The 20,627-nt window shown below is 36.7% G+C and overlaps 1 pseudogene; it reads left to right on the forward strand.

Moving 5' to 3' along the window:
* Nucleotides 1-19,649: 19,649 nt before the first annotated feature.
* LOC113925873 lies at nucleotides 19,650-20,057 on the forward strand (annotated as a pseudogene).
* The last annotated feature ends 570 nt before the right edge of the window (nucleotides 20,058-20,627 follow it).

Below are 20,627 nucleotides of genomic sequence, written 5' to 3' on the forward strand. Positions count from 1 at the left end.
TTTTAGGTTAACTTGCATGATTTATTCTTCAAAGGCCAGGCTGGCTCCTAGTCATTAACATTTATAAATGTTTACATACCTTGTTAATGATTTGTTCAAGTTTTGTTTTCTTTTTTTTGCCAGTGGTTGAAATAAATTTTAGAAGTCTGTAGTTTTCATTTGCTTGCTCATCCTCAGTCTTCTGTCATCTCTTTTATTCCCTATAATGTCTCAAATGCTGACATTTGTCCTGCATTGAATTTGCAAATCCTTTTAGTATTCAGGGATAAAATTCATCCTGGTGAGCCCCCTATGAACTTAAAACAAACAAAAAGCAAACCAACTAAACTGAAAGGAGTTCTTCAACTCTCAATGTCATCAATTTTGGATTTTAATCCTTTTAAAAAAACTATATAAGGATTGAGATTTCTCCCTGGTAGGTTCAACAGTAGTCTACAGGTTAAGAAGAAAAAGTGAACACTATCTAACATCCACAGTGAGGGAAGAGTAGCTAGCAAATTTATGCACTATATTTAAATCTAGCTCTGAATTTGAAATTCTAATTATTTAAAGACCCTTTTATTTACAAGGATGAAAACAGAAATAAATTCATTTTCAAGAGGAATTCCTTATTAAAATCCACATTTCGAGGACACGATGTCTTTAGATTTGTTGAAGAGCTAAAGGAGCTATGTGGTGAGCTATTCCTTCTCTTATCTCAGACACGAGAAAGCCATGAGTGACAGGGAGTGCAGGTTGAAACCCATTACCTGACATCAACTGGCTCTCTCTGCTGGAGTGTGACCTTACGTGAGGGATTAATAAATGGACAAAAATGTAATAAGCTAAATATCACATATCTGTTACGTTCCTCAAACAGGTTTGAAATAAACTTTGGAACTCTTGTACTTTTTTAATCATTAAATTATTTATTTATTTGTTTATTTAAACTTTTCACCCTTTCACCCATTTCTCCCACACCATACTCCCTGCTTCTGGTAACTACCAATCTGTTTTCTGTATCTATGAGCTTTTTTTTTTTTTTTAAGATTCCATATGTACAGTTTTTGTGGAATAAGAGACATCATACCATATTTGTCCTTCTCTGTCTGACTTATTTCATTTAGCATAATGCCCTCGAGGTCCAGCCATGTTGTTGCAAATGGCAAGATTTCATTCCTTTTTTATAGTTGCATAATATTCCACTGTAGATATATACCACATCTTCTTTATCCATTCATCTATTGATGGGCACTTAGGTTTTTTCCTATCTTGGTTATTGTAAATAATGCTGCAATGAACATAGAAGGTGCATATATCTTTTTGAGTTGGTGATTTTTTTTTTAACTTTGGATAAATACCCAGAAGTGGAATTTCTAGATCATATGGTAGTTCTATTTTTAATTTTGGGGGGAAACTTCATATTGTTTTCCATAGTGGCTGCACCAATTTAAATTCCTGCCAACAGTGCACAGGGTTTCTTTTCCCCCATATCCTCACCAACACTTGTTTGTCTTTTTGATAATAGTCAATCTGACAGGTGTGAAGTGATATTTCATGGTGGTTTTAATTTGTATTTGTCAGATGATTAATGATATTGAACATACTTTCATGTATTTGTTAGCTATCTCTGTTTCTTCTTTGGGAAAATATCTATGCAGATCTGCCATTTTTTAATCTGATTTTTTGATTTTTTCTATTGAGTGGTATGACTTCCTTATACATTTTGAATATTAACCCCTTTTATGACTTGCAACTATTTTCTCCCATTCAGTAGTTTGTTGTTTTATTTTGTTGATGGTTTTCTTTGGTGTGCAGAAGGTTTTTAGTTTGATGTAGTCTCACCTGCTTATTTTTGTTTTCATTGCTTTTGCTTTTGGTGTCAGATTCAGAAAATCATGGCCAAGACCTATGTCAAGGAGCTTACTGCTTGTGTTTTCTTCTAAAAGTTTTATGGTTTCAGGTCTTAAATACATTCAAGTATTTAATCCATTTTGAGTTAATTTGTGTATATGCTGTAACATAATGGTCCAGTTTGATTTTACATGTTCCTGTCCAATTTTCCCAGCACCATTTACTAACAAGACTGACTTTCCCCACTGTATATTCTTGAATCCTTTGTCATAAATTAATTTTGTCCATCTATGTGTGGATTTATTTCTGGGCTCTCTGTTCTGTTCCATTGATCTGTGCCTGTTTTTAGGCTAACACCATACTGTTTTAATTGCTATAGCTCTGTAATAGAGTTTGTAATCAGGGAGCATGTTGCCTCCAGCTTTGTTCTTCTTTCTCAAGATTGCTTTGGCTATTTGGGGTCTTTTCTGTGTTTTTCAAAAATTTATTCTATCCATTTTTGTGTGGAGACTTTTCTCTTTAAAGCAAAGATGGATGCAAAATGGGAGACCTAATTTTCTCTGTTATTTGTTAGCAATGTATTGTAGATGATAGATGGTCCAAGTAGTGAGCTTCTTGCTTCTTTGTTTTGTTCTGATTATATTATTTTCTCTCTACCCCCCAAACAACAACAAACCAAAAACTCCCACAACAAACCTAGCCAAAATCAAAATTAATAAACAAAACCAAATTAAAAACAATCTCCTTCGGTTGGAATGTTTGGTCCTAGGTGGTGAAGAACCCAGGAGCAGGGCTGCTTATAACATGACTTTTGGGGTTCCCATGGCATTTAGCTATTCTTGCCATGTTTATTCTGCTCTTTTTGTGTTTATGCAGCTTTAAAATGCATTCAGATTATTTTTAAGTGTACTAATAACATTATTCTTTTGTGGGTTAAGAATAAGACTGTAATTGTCCCAGGAGCCTGGACCTGTAGAGATAATAGCAAACATTGGCAGAGAGGTGTTCTCTCAGGTCTATTTATCCAGTATCAGTTTGATTTGATAATCTCACCATAGTATCATTACTGGTCATAAAATTAACTACTTCTTTTTTAATTTTACCCTTCAATATCTGTCTTTCTTGTTTTCCTCCTAGTTCAACACAATAAAATTTTTAAGTCTTAAAGTCTTTCAATTATAACACCTAAGGCATTTCGCACAAAGAAAAAAAAAGGTGTGCATAGAAAAGTTATATTATGTTCCTTCATTTCTGTGTTGTTGTTTTGGGTGTTCTAAGTTTGGATCTTTGATCCAATTAGTTGATTTTTTGTAAGTCATGACCCTGATAGGGTAAACTAGTAGAGCTGGGCATTCATTACAGATAGTAAAATGCAGCTGCTGAATAGCTGGCTTTGCTCAATGATTTCACCTCATGATATATACAGTTACTAGAAACTTCACTTTTTCTTACCAAGTGGAAGACTGAGAAACAATTTAATAATGTTTTCAACTGTAAGAAAATCTTGTAAGCAGAAGGTGATGTTTATTTATTGTCCATTTCTGCTGAAGAAAATAAAAAGGAATTGATATTTAACTGCAATGAGGGTTATTAAATATTAGAAGGAAATTTTGCCTACCTTTGGGGAAGTCAGGTGGGGAGAAAGAAGGTAGAAATGGGGTCACTAAGAGATGATATTTGGGATGGGAAATTATATTCTATAATTTTCATAGGGGCTTTCCCAATAGGATAGATTGAAAGAAGTTTAGATTATATACTCTCTGGGAATTCAAAGAGGATATTGGAGAAAGACTAGACAACAAACAGCATTTTAAGATCTTGATTAATATTGCAGTGTTATGATTGAGTAATCTTTCAACCATTCAGTTGCAAGTCTGTTTTACAAAAATTACATTTTTTTTTATTAAACCAAAGCATCACATATATATATTGAACACTAATATGCAGAAGGTTTCTTGGTTTGGACATAATTTGTATATTGCTAAATTCAGGCATTGGTGCTTAACAAATAAACACTGATTTGAATGTGATTTTTCTAAGGTTGAAGGTGATACAGCTTTTTTGTTTCTTTTTCATATTTATTGTATTTGTCCCTTATGTAAATTCTGTAGATGGTTAGGGATAAATATGATTACTCTGAATACACAGCGTGAATTTTCATGACTCATGGAACTCCTTTCATCCCACTCAAACTGCCAACTTTCTACTGCCTCATTATTTTGTAGAAATTTGAGATTACTACATGAGGTCTAGGTTCTCTGTATAGTGTCTGAGGTAGTCTTACACAAGGTGGCTGTTGATCATGCACGATCTGAAATTCTCCAGGTTATATAGTAATCTCTAGTACCATTCTTAAGCCCAGACCAAAGGACCCCCTTCTTTCGGTATTGCTATGGGCTGAAATGTGTCCTTCCAACTCCTAAATTCATATGTTGATGTCCTGACCCCCAGTACCTCAGATTATGACTATATTTGGAGACAGGGACTTTACAAAGGTAACGAAAGTGAAATAGGATTAGATCTAATCTAACCTGACTGGTGTCCTTATAAAAAGAGTAGAGTAGGGCACAGAAAACAGAGAGAGAGGGACAACCGTGTGAGGAAACAGTGAGAGGGTGGCCATCTGCAAGCCAAGAAGAGAGATTTCAGAAGAAACCAACCCTGTGATGCCTTGGTTTTGGACTTCTGGCCTTCAGAATTATGAGAAAATAAATTTCTGTTGTTTAAACCACCCAGTATGTAGTATTTTGTTATGGTAACTCCAGCAAACTAATATAGATATTATGACTCATAATGCCCCCTTTTGGCCCTCCTCCTGCCCTCTGTCCCCGTAAGGAATAGGAGTCTATAGGACCACAGAGATATGCTTGCTTGGGAAGTGGGCCCATCTGGTACCTATGCCTGCCTCTGAACCATACTATGTGGACCCAGACCCTGAAATTCTGTAACTAAATGGCCTGAGTCCACTTTCAGGGCTTGAGAAAACTCTGACTTTGGTCATTCCTCATGAAGGGAGCTCTGTCCACCTGTGGATACCTGTACCCATAGACCTGGGCTATAGCTATGTGGAAGGAGTGTAGGGGAGCAAGAATAGGCTAGGCATGGAAAAGAGGAGGGGTAAGCCATGGGTGGGATGGAGACAGAGAAGGGGGGATCATTTTGTCCGTGCCTCTATGTACTGATGTGGAACTTTGAGGAATCTGAAAGAAGTTTGAACCTACCTTTCCAGGGTTTGGTCAAAGTATATTTTTCAAGGTAGTAGGATAGGACATACTTTATTTATAGTTTTGTTAGCTGGATGTGTCATTTTTAGTATTGTATGTTTTGTGAATCTCCATTTGTATTCTTATCCAGGTTCCACAATATGTTAGGGGTAGATCTGATATCATCAATTCTTTTATTGTAATTTCCCTTTTTCCATATTAGAAGCAGTATTTGGAAGCTGAATTTATGGTTGACATCAATGGTATAGTAAAAGAATTTATTTGATCTTAGTTTATTCCTATTTTGAGGACAGATAAGACTTTAGACACTGAAGTCAGAGATAGGGGCAGGAAGGAATCCAGAGAAAGGAGGGAGGAGGGAAAGGAGGCACTGTTTACATGTCCAGATCTCTGGGTTCAGATCACCTTTGATGATTTTAACTTCAACAGTTTTGGATTATGATTACATCAGCTCAGGTCCAAGATGAAGTTGGGAGTGTAAGAGCTTTTTTAGAAGTCTAGCCTGAGGAAGAAAAGTGGCAGAATAAGCAGGAGCAGGTGGGGAAAGCCTTCAGAAGATGGTGCTGCTCTGAGACTGTGCAGGGAGAATGGGAGGAGAGGGGAGGGTAGGAAGGTCACAGATTACAGAGCAGTTCTGAGAAATCTCAGCCAACCCTATGGGGAGCCTGTTCACAGATGACCCATAGAGGAATCCTGAATTGGGAAGAAAAGGCCAGGCCCCAGTGCCCCCACCAGGCTCAGTCATTAGTGGGGACTTCTGGGGAGAGCATGGCCTCAACTCAGATGTTGCAGTGGATCCTGAAAGTGTTACACCTGGAGGCTATTAGTAGAATGCACTCCTCATGGCAGGTTCTTGGAGGGAGATCTGAGAGGTGTACTACATAGCTGCTACATTTATTTATTTTTTTCTGATTGCAGTTACAACTCCTGTTTATCATGAAAACTTTCTCAAATCAAAATGAAAGCTAAAAAAAAAAAATCAGGGAAAATAAAAATGTCTCATAATCCCATCCTCTATGGATAAGCATTAATAGTTGGTAAGTGTATTCATTAGTGTTCTCCACAGAAACAGAAATAACAGATTTTGTGTGTGTGTGTGTGTGTGTGTGTGTGTGTGTGTGTGTGTGTGTGTGTTATATGTATGCTTATTTTAAGGAACTGGTCACTTGATTGCAGAGGCTGAGGAGTCCCATAATGTACCATCTGCAGGATGGAAGCCCAGAAAAGCTGGTGGTATAGTTCCAGTCCTGTCCAAAGGCCTGAGAACCAAGGGAGCCAGTGGTGTAACCCCTGTATGAATCTTAATACAGGAGAAGAATGATGTCCCAGTTCATGCAGTCAGGCAGAGAGAGAGTTCCCTCTTCCTCCACCTTTTTGTTCTATTTTGGCCCTCATTGGATTGGATGATGCTGACCCACGTCAGGGAGGGCAATTTACTTTACTCAGAAAACTGATTCAAATGTTCATCTCATCCAGAAAGTCCTCACAGATAGACCCAAAAATAACATTTAATTTAATATGAGCATCCCATGTTCCAAATGACACATAAAATTAATCATCATAGTAAATATCTTTAATTATAAGGATGCTTAAACAATTAAATTCATATCATATATGTTTGCAATCAAAACTTTTTATTTAGGTTTTTTATATTTTACATGTTTTCACATGTCATTAAATATTCTTTTCCAGCACAATTTAATTATTGCCCTGTAAGACATTTTATGATAATGCCATACTTTATTAACCAATTTAGTTCTTATTTTTGAATATTTAGTTTTCTAGTTATTCCCTATTACCATTAACTGTTAGATATTAATAGTATCTCCATACTATTAACAATAACATGATGAGCATCATAGTCCACAAAAAATAATCTTTTTTTTTAAAGATTTTATTTATTTATTTGAGAGAGAGAGAGAGCACACACACAAGCATGGGAGCTGGGAGCCTGACCCAGGGCTTGATCCTAGGACCCTGGGATCATGACCTGAGCCTAAATCAGGAGTCCAACCTTTAACTGACTGAGACACCCAGGTGCCCTAGGAAATGATTTTGAATTTGATTTCAAAGTCTTTATTTTTCCAAGTATAAAGTACTCTCCCACTTATCCATGGTTTTGCTTTCCCTGGTTTCAGTTTTCCCCAGTCAACTGTGGTCTGAAAACAGATGATCTTCCCTCTGATGGCACATCAGAAGGTCAATAGCCACCTGATGCTAAGTCACAGTGCCTTTATCATTCACCTCACTTCATCTCATCACATAGGCATTTTATCATCTCACATTATCACAACAAGAAGAAAGTTGAGTACAGTACAATAAGATATTTTGAGAGAGAGACCACATTTCACATAATTTTCATCACAGCATAATTGTTTTGTATTTTGTTATTGTCATTAATCTCTTATTGTGACTAATTTATAAGTTAAACTTTATATAGGTATGTATGTATAGGAAAAACAGTATATATAGGATTTGGTCCTATCTGCAGTTCAGGCGTCTACTGGGGGTCTTGGAAGTTATCCCCTGTGGATAAGGGGGGACTATTATACACAGAATCAATAGTTTTATCTTTCCCCTACTCTTTATAAATTGATTGGAAATATTAGCATTAGTTATTGTGTTTATATATAACTATATATACATATAAATAATTTATATGATTTATAAGGTGCTGATAATATTATTTAGTAAGGTGTTTCCTTGTAATTAGTATTAATTATGTGGTCAAAAGCACAATAAACTGACCTGTGGTTTTTATATACATATCTTATGTTTTGTTTTATATGGTAATTTCTGTTTGTTGTGTTGAATTTACTTTTGAGTGCCAATTCAAGTAATTGTTTCTTAGGCTTCCCTGAGTTAGCAACTTTATTTTTTAAAAAGATTTTATTTATTTATTTGACAGAGAGAGAGAGAGATCACCAGTAGGCAGGCAGGCAGGCAGGCAGAGAGAGAGGGAGAAGCAGGCTCCCTGCTGAGCACAGAGCCGGATGAGGGGCTCAATCCCAGGACCGTGGGATCATGACCTGAGCCGAAGGCAGACGCTTAACCGACTGAGCCACCCAGGCGCCCCGAGTTAACAACTTTAAAGATATTTTTGACATATTGGCAATAATACTTTTATAAAGAGGGTAATATACAAATCAAGATGAAATAATACCAGTCATTAACAAAAATATGTGGAAACTGTGGCCTTGAAAAATCTATTTGGGGACAGAAACATGCTTTGAAAACAAAACTGGCTACCATATATTTAGATGTTACCAGTGAATGAAATAAAAAAATCAATTTGAATCTTTGGGTGTCAAGTTGGTAGGCTGTGTCAGCCTATCAACTTGTTTTCTAATGGATTATTTTCTAATGGATTTCTAGTTTTCTAATGGATTATAAAATAATTTTTTTCTAATGGATTGTAATTTTTTCTAATGGATTTGTTTTCTAATGGATTGTTTTCTAATAGATTATAAATAATTTTTTTCCAGGAAGAAATACTCTTCAGATTTTTCGGAAAGAAATCTGAGAAAGATTCTCTTTGTTTTCATTTTTGCTGTGAGTTTAGAATAGTTGGGAGGTGACAAAGTGACAAAAGAGTGCCTTAGGATTTACAAAAAATTTAATAGATGTTTGACCCATAAGTCCATGTTGTGGTAAACCTGTGTCTACCTCAGAATACAACAATATTTGAGCTAACATTCTAGTGTGTATTACATAGAACTATTTCTTTTTTTATGCTCTCCCTAGTTGGGAGAGCACACACATAAGAATTATAATTTCTACTTTCCCTGTGGGGGATTGAGGCTGAGAGAGGTTGAAGTAACTTGCTAGGGATCACAAATATATATGGTGATGCCTGGAATATTACCCACCTTCTGATAGTTGTTTCCAATGATATTGAGTATGAAAATGTCTTGTGCAAGTTACTGTAAAAATGTTACATGATGCAAAAAGTCAACCTGTATATAAATGTGAAGTGTGTATTAATTTACTTAGCAAATATTTGTTGAGTGCCTCCTATATGTCAGGCAAGGTTCTGATGCTGCATATACATCAGTAAATACTACTGACAAAAATTCTTATTTTTGTGACGCTTACATTGTAACTGCAGGAGGTAGATACTAAACCATGTAAGAGTAAATAAATTATGTGTTTGGAGTGATAATGTTTTTGGAAAAAATAAAATAAACTAAGGGGGATTGGGAATGCAAAGGCAAGTGGGGAGGTGACAACTGAAATGGGTTAGTCAGATGTCATCTCATTGATGAATTGACATTTGAGCCAAGATTTAAGAGAAATGCAAAGATGAGTCTTGTGGTATCAAAAAGAGCAGAGTTACAGCTAAAACAGCTGAGAAGGTACATGCTAGCGGCAAATGCGGTAGGAACTGTGAAGAGGGGTGGATGAGAGGGGAAGAGAAAGTAAGATAGAGGAGTGGCAGCAGAATGAAGGGGAAGGTAGATGCTAGCGGCAAATGCGGTAGGAACTGTGAAGAGGAGTGGATGAGAGGGGAAGAGAAAGTAAGATAGAGGAGTGGCAGCAGGAATGAAGGGGAGGGGGCTGGACAGCCCTGGGGGTTCTTTCAGTGACCAAGACTTTTTTTAAAGATTTTATTTATTTATTTGAGAGCAAGAGCAAGTGAATGGATGAGCAGGGGGGAGGGGCAGAGGGAGAGGGAGAAACAGATTCCCCACTGAGCATGGAGCCAGATGGGGGGCTCAATCCCAGGACCCTGGGATCATGACTTGAGCTGAAGGCAGATACTTAACCGACTGAGCCACCCAGGTGCCCCTGACCAGGATTTTTTATTCTGAGAACTACATGGAGCCATTGGAGGGTTTGAGCAGATAAGTAGTATGTTCTGACTTAGGATTTAAAAGGAGTACTCTGGTTACTTATGCTGAGAATAGACTATAAGGAGCATGGGTGGAAGCAGGAGTGGTTAAACAATTACTGCTAAAATCCAGGTGAGAGATGCCAGTGGCCTGAACCAGGGCAGTAACAGATAAGGTGGTGAGAAGTGTCTGGATTGGAGTATACCAGGTGTTCTATAAGACAGTCAGCAGGATTTCTGGATAGGTGAGATGTGGGATGTAAGAGAAAAGGAGGTGTCAAGCATGATTCTGAACTCCGGGAAATGTGGAACTGCCGTTAACTGAAATGGGGAAGATGCAAGTCAAACAGGTTTCAGGGGAAAGGTCAGGAATTTCAACTTGAGGTGCCCATTAGATATTGGTTGGGGATAGTGATTGGTTATGTACTGGAGTCCCAGGTTGGAGATATGAAGCTGGCATTGTATTTAAAGCCATGACACTGGCTGAGATCATGTCGGGGAATAAGTGTAGATTGAGAAGAGAATAAGACCAAGGACTGAGCCCTGAGATTTCAGTCTTTGGAAGTGGATTGACGAGGTTGAAGAGGAGGAACAAACAAAGGAGACTGAGTTGGAGTTGGCCAAGGAGGGAGAAGGAAAACCAAGGAAGGGTGGTGTCTAGAATGTCAAGTGAAAAAAATGTTTCCAGGAGGAGGGTGTGGCCTAAGACAGATGTTGCTGACAGGTCAGGTTGCATGAGTACTGAACATTGACCGCTGGAGTTAGTAACGGGCAGGTCATTTGTAACTTGACAAAAGCAGTTTTGGTGGAGTGGTGTGGGCACTACCCTGATTGCAGTGGACTTAACAGAACAGTGGAAGAGGTTAATTTGAAACAGTAAGTAAGTATGGTCAACCTGGAGGACATTTGCTATAAAGGGATATAGAGAAATGCAGAGTTGCTGAAGGGACGAGAGGGCACACAAGAGTTTTTTTAATGTTTGTTTTTAAGGTAGGAGAAATAATAACATTTTGTATGCTGATAAGAATGATCCAGGATAGACAGAAAAATTAGTGATCTAGGAGAAATAAGGGAAATTTTATGTGTTTGAATAAGTGAGAGGGGTTGGGGGCCAGTGCACAGGTAGCAGGATTATTGATGGAAGGAGCATAGATGGTTCATGGACATTAACAGGAAGAAAGGCAGACATAAGGATGTGGGTGCTTGTAGGTCATAGTGGTAAAAAGGAAAGCCCTCAGATCCCAACTTTCCAAAGCCCTATTCCTGTAACCTATTTGTTATGTATTATTCTGTCTGTGAGGGGATTGATATTTTCACACTATAACTCAGATGTGCAAAGAAAATGAAGAGTATTTACTTTAAAATGAATATTCATGAGCTTGTATCAGGCTGGAAGTGGGGGGAATACCTTAAGCACAACCTCTGTCTGTGGTCCTGTAATCCTGTGGTCTGAACTATGTGGTCTTTTTCTATCAACACCAAATGGCCTTTTGTGTGCCTATTCCTGCCATGTTCTCAGTAACTCTGCATTCCAATTTCTGGTTCCCCATTTACCCTAAGTGCAGACTACTGCGTATCTGGAGCTCCAACTCAGGCTAAGTCCTGTGCTCTAGGTAGCCTGCATCATACTATTGGGATGAGCTGCTGAACTGACTATAGGACTTTTCCTAGCAGGGTGGATATGTGTATCTAGTAGAACTGCATAATTTGAAGCCAATGGTCAAATGATACTGGGCAGATGCTAGGGGTAGACCAGAACATCACAATTTTTAAAATCTCTTTAGACGTTTCCAAAGCACTACCAGAATTGAGAAACACTGTCTTCAAGACCTGCAGAATCTCTACGCTTAGCCTAAGAACAGTTTATTAATTCCTGCTGTTTTAAAGGGCACCCATACCTACATGTTTCTTTGTTCCCTACTCTAAGGTGTGGCCCTGAGGGTGAGTGTAAGCAGGGGCTCAAGCAACTGACTTTTTATTTCAACCCTTCCTCTCTTGGACTGGGAGGGTGGGATTTTTATTTACTCTTCTTCATGGAGAGGATCCTTTTTTATGTTGTATTTGTGATCTGGGGCCATAAAGCTTTCATGGTTCAGCTATAATGACAGAAGTAATAACCCCTCTGGACTGGAGACTTAAGTGTCCTGTGCATGCACATGCACAATGCATGCACACACATGTATAGATACACATGCACACATGCGCACACACACATTCCCATACACACACAGGCCTAGACTCCTTTCTGGTTTCAAATATAGGCTTCATTACCACTAGTTGTATGATCTTGGTCAAATTAACTTAACCTTTGTACTTTAGTGAGATAAACTCAGGGTTGTGGTGAAGATTAATGTGAAAATTCAATAAAACTATTTGAATAAGGCTTGGAACCTTAGACTAGTCCTTGATGTAGTACGTATTGACTAAATTTTAGCAATTTTATTTCTACATTTGCATATAAATATTCATGTAGCTATCTAAGGAAGGTAGATACTAAGAACAGACTTATGCTTTCCTAAGTGGGAGTTAAATGAATGAGGTTCTAGGAGTGAAACGCAATGTTGGAGAGCCTGATCGATTCTCCTTAAGCAAAAGGTGGTGCGTAGAGAAATTAGGAAAGACAGAAAATGGGCAAGTCTTGAAACTACATAAAAATGAGAACTTGCATGAGATGATGTTTGAAAGGAAGATGAAATGGACAGTATTCAAAGAGTCATATTAGTTAGGAATTTTGTTTCACTATTGATAAGAAAAAAGCTGCATCTAGCTCAAAGTCCACAGTTTTCTCCACTGGATCTAAATGTGGCTTTATTTATAGGATGTTTGATATCCTATAACCCAAAAGGCAAATTCTCTGGCCCCAGCACACTCAAATTTTATTGGTGAGAAAAAACAAAATAACCACAATAAAACTACTTATAACAGGGGAGAATTGGAAATATAGTCACTGCTCATAACAGTGGCCAAATGATGTTGGGCAGGAATATTAAGAATTTGCTGCCTTGGCTGAAGGTTAAGGTCCTTGATTAGGCCCTCTGGCAGACCCTGTTTCAGATATCTGGGAGAAATTCTCTGGTTCACTGAACTCCCTTGCCCTCTGATGGATTTTAACCTTTTTCTTGAATTATACTATTACAAAGAATATTTGATGGACATCTGTGTATACTAGTTCGAGCACATATATCCAAGGAATTCATTCCTAGAAGTGAAAATTTTGAAAATTAATTGTATTGACAACTGAGTACATATTTCTGAATTATCCTCTAAAATAAAGTGCCTATAACCATAAAATAAAATAGAGTTCCTGTTTTGAAGTCTCTTCAAATAAATAAAGAATTGCATAGGCCCATATATCTTACTGTTGTATTTACAGTTTTTGCTGCTTGAAAAGATATATAATGACATCACTGTATTTAAAAAATATATTTTTGGGGCACCTGGGTGGCTCAGTCGTTAAGCGTCTGCCTTCGCCTCAGGTCATGATCCTGGGTTCCTGGGATCGAGCCCCGCATCGGGCTCCCTGCTCGTGGGAAGCCTGCTTCTCCCTCTCCCACTCCCCCTGCTTGTGTTCCTTCTCTGTGTCTGTCAAATAAATAAAAAAATCTTAAAAAAAAAATAAAAATAAAAAATATATTTTTAGGTCTCACAACAGCAACATCCTATAGCTGAAAAAATGTGTGTATACGCATAAGATGACTCAGTTGTTTGTTTTGCTTTGGTGTCAACAACCATTGAGAAATAAGAAAAGAGGGAAAAAATCTTCCACTTTCTGGCTTTCCAGTTAATTGATGTTGGGATCTGGAGTAGCAGTGGGTTTAAAAGGGCAAGGACAGTGGTCACTAATAGGAAGAACAGGAAGTGTAAGGGCCTGGGGTGAATTGCATGCAGGTTGTCATGTGAAAATGCAAACCCATTTTGCCATATCTGTCAGTTATTCATGTGTAGTAAAAAATCTGAACTTGGTGTTCCATCATATTAAAACTAACTAAAAATAAAATATGACATGGGTAGAACAAAACAAGTTTGTGGGCTATATTTGGTTGCAGTTTACAGGTTTATACCTTCTGGGCAAAGAGATCTTTAGTCTCAAGCTTATATTTAAGGTCATATTGTAAATAGCGATTCAAATCAAGGCTTGTTCCTGAGAGCTAGACTCTATGTTCTGTTAGGCAAGGGACTGAGACCTCTTGGCTTCTTACTGTGTCTGGTCCTAGGATGGGCAGTACTCAATTAATATACTAAGACCAGGCAGAAAATTTGATTTTTAAATTTATTAGGTAAATATTGAGATGGATAGCAATCATGTCTAGTAGCAAGTACCATACAAAATATAAAATCTTCCAGAAAAAGTTGATAATATTTCATTTTATGCACTGTTTGCATTTCTTCTTTTTCCTCTAATATTTTATTATGGGTTTCTTTATTTCTTTTTGTTTTTGCTAGAAGAGGAAAAATATTGGATATAAGTTGCTTAGGACCTTTTAGAACAAGGAATTGCTTTTGCCTTTTTTTTTTTTTTTTGAAGATTTTCTTTGTGGCCATGGAATATAGGTGTCTTTAAAAAATTATGGAGATTTCAAATGTTCTTCATTTATAATAAACTAGCTAAATGTCTTGGTAGTTCTAATTTTTTGATATCTGGTTTGCCTCTTTTCTCAGAAATCACACAAAAGAATTATCACCCGTGTTGGTTCTGAAAATGGCGTCACCATCTGTTTTCCCTACCAAATCATGCCACCGTTAACACTTTCTCATTTTTCTTTCTTAAAATTCAGTTTAACTATTTGGTTGAAGATACTCATTATAAAACCTATCTTATTATCATTGTTTTCCCATAAAGTCACTCTTCAAGTGTGGTCTGCAGACCCTGGAGTGTCCCTGAGCCCCTTTCAGGAGGTTCTGTATGGTCAAAACTATTTTCATAATAATAGTAAGTCTTTGCCTTTTTATTGTGTCAACATTAGCTCCAATACTTTAAAAGCAAGGGTAGATGAAACAATTAGAGTTTAGCAGGAATTAAGGTAACACATGCTTGTAGTAAGATATCACTAAAATAAAAACAAGCTCAGTTAAGTATGTCCTACCGCAAGGGTGCCTGGGTGGCTATCTTAATTTCCACTTAGGTCATGATCTTGATGTCCTGGTATTGAGCCCCGAGTTGGACTCTGCGCTTGGTATGGAGTCTGCTTCGGATTCTTGCTCTCCCTCTGCTTCTGCCCTTCCCTCCCCCCCGACCCCGCCGTAACTCGCTCTCTCTCAAAATACATAAATAAAATCTTTAAAAAAAGTCCTATTGCATATCAAAGTGCAATGGCTGTCTCAAGGAAAAACCTTTTTTTTTTAACTTACAAACTGAGCCTTCCAAAATTATTTGAAATTGCCTTTTAGCTAGGGTGGGAGAGGGAGTTTACTAGAGCAATAGTAGAATAGACAGGAAATGCTTGGTGCAAAGGCTAAGATTAGGACTTAGTGTAGGAAAAACATTGCACATTTAAATGATTTTTAGTAAATTCATAGAGTTGGGTAGATATCAATTTATTTTTATTTATTCTTTTTAAATTTTAATTCCAGTATAGTTAATATACAGTGTTATATTAGTTTCAGGTGTGCAATATAGTGATTCAGCACTTCCATACAACATCTGGTGCTCATCGCAAGTGTAATCCTTAATCCCCATCATCCACTTCACCCATTCCCCGCCTCCCCTCCCCTCTAGTAACCATCCTTTTGTTCTCTATAGTTAAGAGTCTGTTTCTTGTTTTGTCTTTCTCTTTTTTTCTTTGCTCATTTATTTTGTTTCTTAAATACCATATATGAGTGAAATCATACGATATTGGTCTTTCTCTGACTTATTACACTTACCATTATACTTTCTAGCTCCATTCATGTTGTTTTTTTTTTTAAAGATTTTATTTATTTATTCATGAAAGACAGAGAGAGAGAGAGAGAGAGAGAGAGAGAGAGAGAGGCAGAGGGAGAAGCAGGCTCCCAAGGAGCAGGGAGCCCGACACGGGACTCGATCCCAGGACCCTGGGATCACGACCTGAGCCGAAGGCAGACGCTTAACCATCTGAGCCACCCAGGCGCCCTCCATTCATGTTGTTACAAATGGCAAGATAGCATTCTTTTTTATGGCTGAGCAGTATTCCATTGTATACGTATACTACATCTTGTTTATCCATTCATCTATCAACAGACACTTGGGCTGCTTCCATAATTTGGCTATTGTAAATAAGGCTGATATAAACATAAGGGTGTATATATCTTTTCAAATTAGTGTTTTCATATTCTTTCTGTGAATACCCAGTAGTGGAATTACTGGATCTTATGGTAATTCTATTTTTAATTTTTTGAGGAACCATCATACTGTTTTCCATGTTGGCTGCACTAGTTTGCATTCCCACCAAGAGTCCTTTTTTCTCTCCACATCCTCACCAACACTTGTTGTTTCTTGCATTACTGGTTTTAGTCATTCTGGCAGGTATGAGGTAATAGCTCATTGAAGTTTTGATTTGTATTTCCCTGATGATGAATGATGTTGAGCATCTTTTCATATGTCTGTTGGTCATTGCTATGTCTTTTTGGAGAAATGTCTGTTCATGTCTCCTGCCCATTTTTAAAACTGGATTTTTGTTTTTTGATGTTGAGTTGTAGAAGTTCTTTATATATTTTGGATACTAACCCTTTATTGGGTATGTCATTTGCAAATTTCTTCTCCCATTCAGTAGGTTGTATTTTAGTTTTGTTGATTGTTTCCTTCCCTGTGCAGAAATTTTTGATTTTGATGTAGTCCCATTAGTTTGTTTTTGCTTTTGTTCCCTTACCTCAGGAGACATATCTAGAAAAATGTTGCTATGGCTGATGTCAGAGAAATTACTGCCTGTGCTCTCCTTTAAGATTTTTATGGTTTTAGGTCTCACATTTAGGTCCTTAATCCATTTGGAGTTTGTTTTTGTGTATGGTGTAGGAAAGTGGTCCAGTTTCATTCTTTTGCTTGTAGCTGTCCAGTTTTCCTAACACCATTTATTGAAGAGACTCTCTCTCATTTTATGTTCTTGTCTCCTTCATTGAAGATTAATTGACCATATAATTGTGGGTTTATTTCTGGGCTTTCTATTCTGTTTCATTGATCTATATGTTTGTTTTTTGTGCTGGTACCATACTATTTTGATCACTACAGCTTTGTACTGTATCTTAAAATCTGGGAATGTAATACCTCCAGTTTTGTTCTTCTTTTTCAAGATTGCTTTGGCTATTCAGGGTCTTTTGTAGCTTCATACAAAATTTAAGATTATTTGTTCTAGTTCTGTGAAAAATGCTGTTGGTATCGATAGGGATTGCTTTAAATGTTTAGATTGCTTTGGGTACTATAGATATTTTAACAATATTTGTTCTTCCAATCCATGAGCATGGAATATTTTTCCATTTTTTGTGTGTCACCATCAATTTCTTTCATTGGTGTTATATAGTTTTCAGAGTACAGGTCTTTCACTTCCTTGGTTAAGTTTATTTCCAGGTATTTTATTATTTTTGCTGCAGTTTTAAATGGGATTATTTTCTTAATTTCTCTTTCTGGACTTCATTATTAGTGTATAGAAAAGCAATGGATTTCTGTATGTTGATTTTATATCCTGCACACCACAAATGATTTTTCTTTAAATTTCTTTCAACCTCATTTGCAACTTAGCACAATTTCAACTCCTTCAGTCACAACCACTGATCTGCTTTTTTTTTTTTTAAATTTACCTTTTCATAATATTTTATAATATGAATGAAATCATATGACATGAAGTCTTGTGCATCTTGTTTAGCATGTTTTTGAAGTTTGTGTTATAGCATGTATTGGTATTTAATTCCTTTTTATTGTAGAATAATAGTCCTTTCTGTGGATATACCACATTTTGTTTGTCCATTCATCAATCAAGGGGTATTTGTATTGGTTCCAGATTTTTTCTTATGAGTAAGAATGCTATGAATACTCACACAATACTATTTAATTCCTCTGTTGATTTTTTAAAATTATATTTGTGTTATTTTCTTTTAGTTATTTTACTTTCCATCTCTAGAATTTCCATTTAATTTCTAGTTCTGTATACTCTTACGCTTTTTGTTGAAATTCTTTATTCATTATTCAAACCATCCTGAGATAGGGTCAGGATACAGGCCTCTTTGAAGGGAAATGCTGTCTTGTAATGGACAGAAAAAGTAAAGGTTAGGCAAATTCTGATTTTCCTATTCCTTCTGTCCAAAGATTCTTTATTTAGTGTTTTAAGGATTTTTATTTTTTCAAAGTTTGTTATTGTAGCATAAATGTTATGCCCCAATCCATCACAGTTTTGGATTTTGACATCCAAAAGTTTCATTTTTGAAAGTCAAAAAACCTTTGCTGTTAAAACTATTTTTTTGCTATGAGTTTTAGAAAGTTATTTTGAGACTCCAAAGCTATGATTCCATTTCTTTTTATTATTTTCTGTGATAAAATTCTTTCCCTGAAGTAATAGGAATTCTGCTTGAGTGAGAGGAAGGAACATGGGGTAAAATGAATAACCAGAACTGAAAAATACATCAATTAAATAGAAAACTTTATTTCACCATGTACATGTTCCAAAATTCCAAAGAATTCATGATTAAAAAACACGGGGGGCTTCTATTCTGTGACATGGAACATGAATAACAGTAAAAAAATTATGAAATTATTGAAATATTTCAACTATAAGAATAGTTGTTCTCTAACCTATGTACCTGCTTATAACTCTCTTTTGGTACCAAACCTACTTCTCTCCACCTCTGTCCAGCACACTTGGTAGATTGAATATAGTTTTCTTGCTTGATACCTTATATTTTCTTTTCCTTTTTTTTTTTAAATTGGTGAACCTACATTGACACATCATAATCTACCATATTCCATACTTTACATTATTATTCACTCAGTATTATACACTCTATGGATATGGACAACTGTATAATCATATGTACCCACCATTATAATATCATATTATTTTCTTTTTCTTTTTTTATTTTTTCTTTTTATTTTTTTATTATGTTCAGTTAGCTAATATATAGTACATCATTAGTTTTTGATGTAGTGTTCAACAATATCATATTATTTTCACTGCCCTAAAAATCCTCTGTGCTCTGCCTATTCATCCATTCCTTACCACTACCCCTGGTAACTGCTATTTTTTTTAAATTGTGTCCATAGTTTTGCCTTTTCCAGAATGGCATATAATTGGAATCATATTGTATGTAGCCTTTTCATATTGGCTTCTTTCACTTAGTAATCTGCACTTAAAATTTTTCCATTAAAAACCCTTTTAGTTTTTTAAAAAACTACAAAAAAGGTAGGCTTAATTTCTTTTTAATGCTGAATAATATTCAATTTTCTGGATGGACCACAGTTTACTTATCCATTCACGTACTGAAGGGACATCTTGGTTGCTTCCAAGTTTTGGCAAATATAAATAAAGCTGCTATAAACATCCATGTTCAGGTTTTTGTGTGGACATGAGTTTTCATCTCCTTTGGGTAAATACCAAGAAGGGCAATTGTTGGATCAATGGTAAGAGTATGTTTAGTTTTATAAGAAACTGCCAGGCTCTCTTCCAAAGTGACCAAATCATTTTGGGCAGTGCGGGCCACCCTGCTCTGGTGTAGGGCCCAGGCACCAGGAATGTCCCAGGCCCAGCTCTCTGAGACCTGTGCGCTATGCTCTGCCAGCTTTGTTAGTGTCTGCATGGCCTGAGGGCTTGCTGTGTTTAGAAATGGCCAAATAGTGGGACCAGACCATCAAGTACTACATCCTGGAAGAGATCCAGAAGCACAACTACAGCAAGAGCACCTGGTTGATCCTGCACCACAAGGTGTACAGTTTGACCAAGTTTGTGGAGGAATATCCTGGGGGGTTGGGGGGAAGCAGTGTTAAGGCAACAAACTGGAGGGATGTTACTGAAAACTTGGAGGGTCAGGCACTCTACAGATGCTAGAGAATTGTCTAAAACATATATAATTGGGGAGCTTCATCCAGATGACAGATCAAAGATAATCAAGCCTTTGGAAACTGTCATTACTACTGTTCATTCTAATTCCATCTGGTGACCAACTGGGTGATCCCAGCCATCTTAGCACTCAGGGTAGCCCTGATGTATCACCTCTACACAGTGGAAGATTAAACACATTCTCAGAAGTCAGTGAGAGAAAAGACTGCTTTGGACCAGGGAGAAAGAAGCCAGTGTTAACTGCTTCAAGTAACAGAAGCCCTCACCTGAAAAATAATTTTTAATATACCTGTTTCCCTTTTCTACTACCTTCGAACCAAACCAAAAAGAATTCTATTTTTTCTACTCCTGAGCTCTTAGAATGTGCCTCTTTGTTCATCAACTTTTTTTGTTTTTGATGTTCAATCACTACATAAGTTACTTACCGTAGGCATGATCTTTTAAAAAATATATCTGGCTTTTAAAATATTAAAAAATGTGGCCATACCATTTTGCATTCCTACTAGTGATGAATGAGAATTCCTGTTGCTCCACAACCACACCAGGATTTGGTGTCAGTATTCTGGATTTTGGCCATTCTAATAGGTGTGTAGTGGTATCTCATTGTTTTTTAAATTTATATTTCCCTGATGACATATGATGTGGGGCATCTTTTCATATGGTTACTTGCCATCTGCTTATTTTCTTTGGTGAGGTGTCTGTTAAGACCTGAGGCTCATTTTTAAATTAGGTTGTGTATTTTCT

Source organism: Zalophus californianus, chromosome 2, assembly GCF_009762305.2.
Source record: "Zalophus californianus isolate mZalCal1 chromosome 2, mZalCal1.pri.v2, whole genome shotgun sequence".
Lineage (NCBI taxonomy): Eukaryota > Metazoa > Chordata > Mammalia > Carnivora > Otariidae > Zalophus > Zalophus californianus.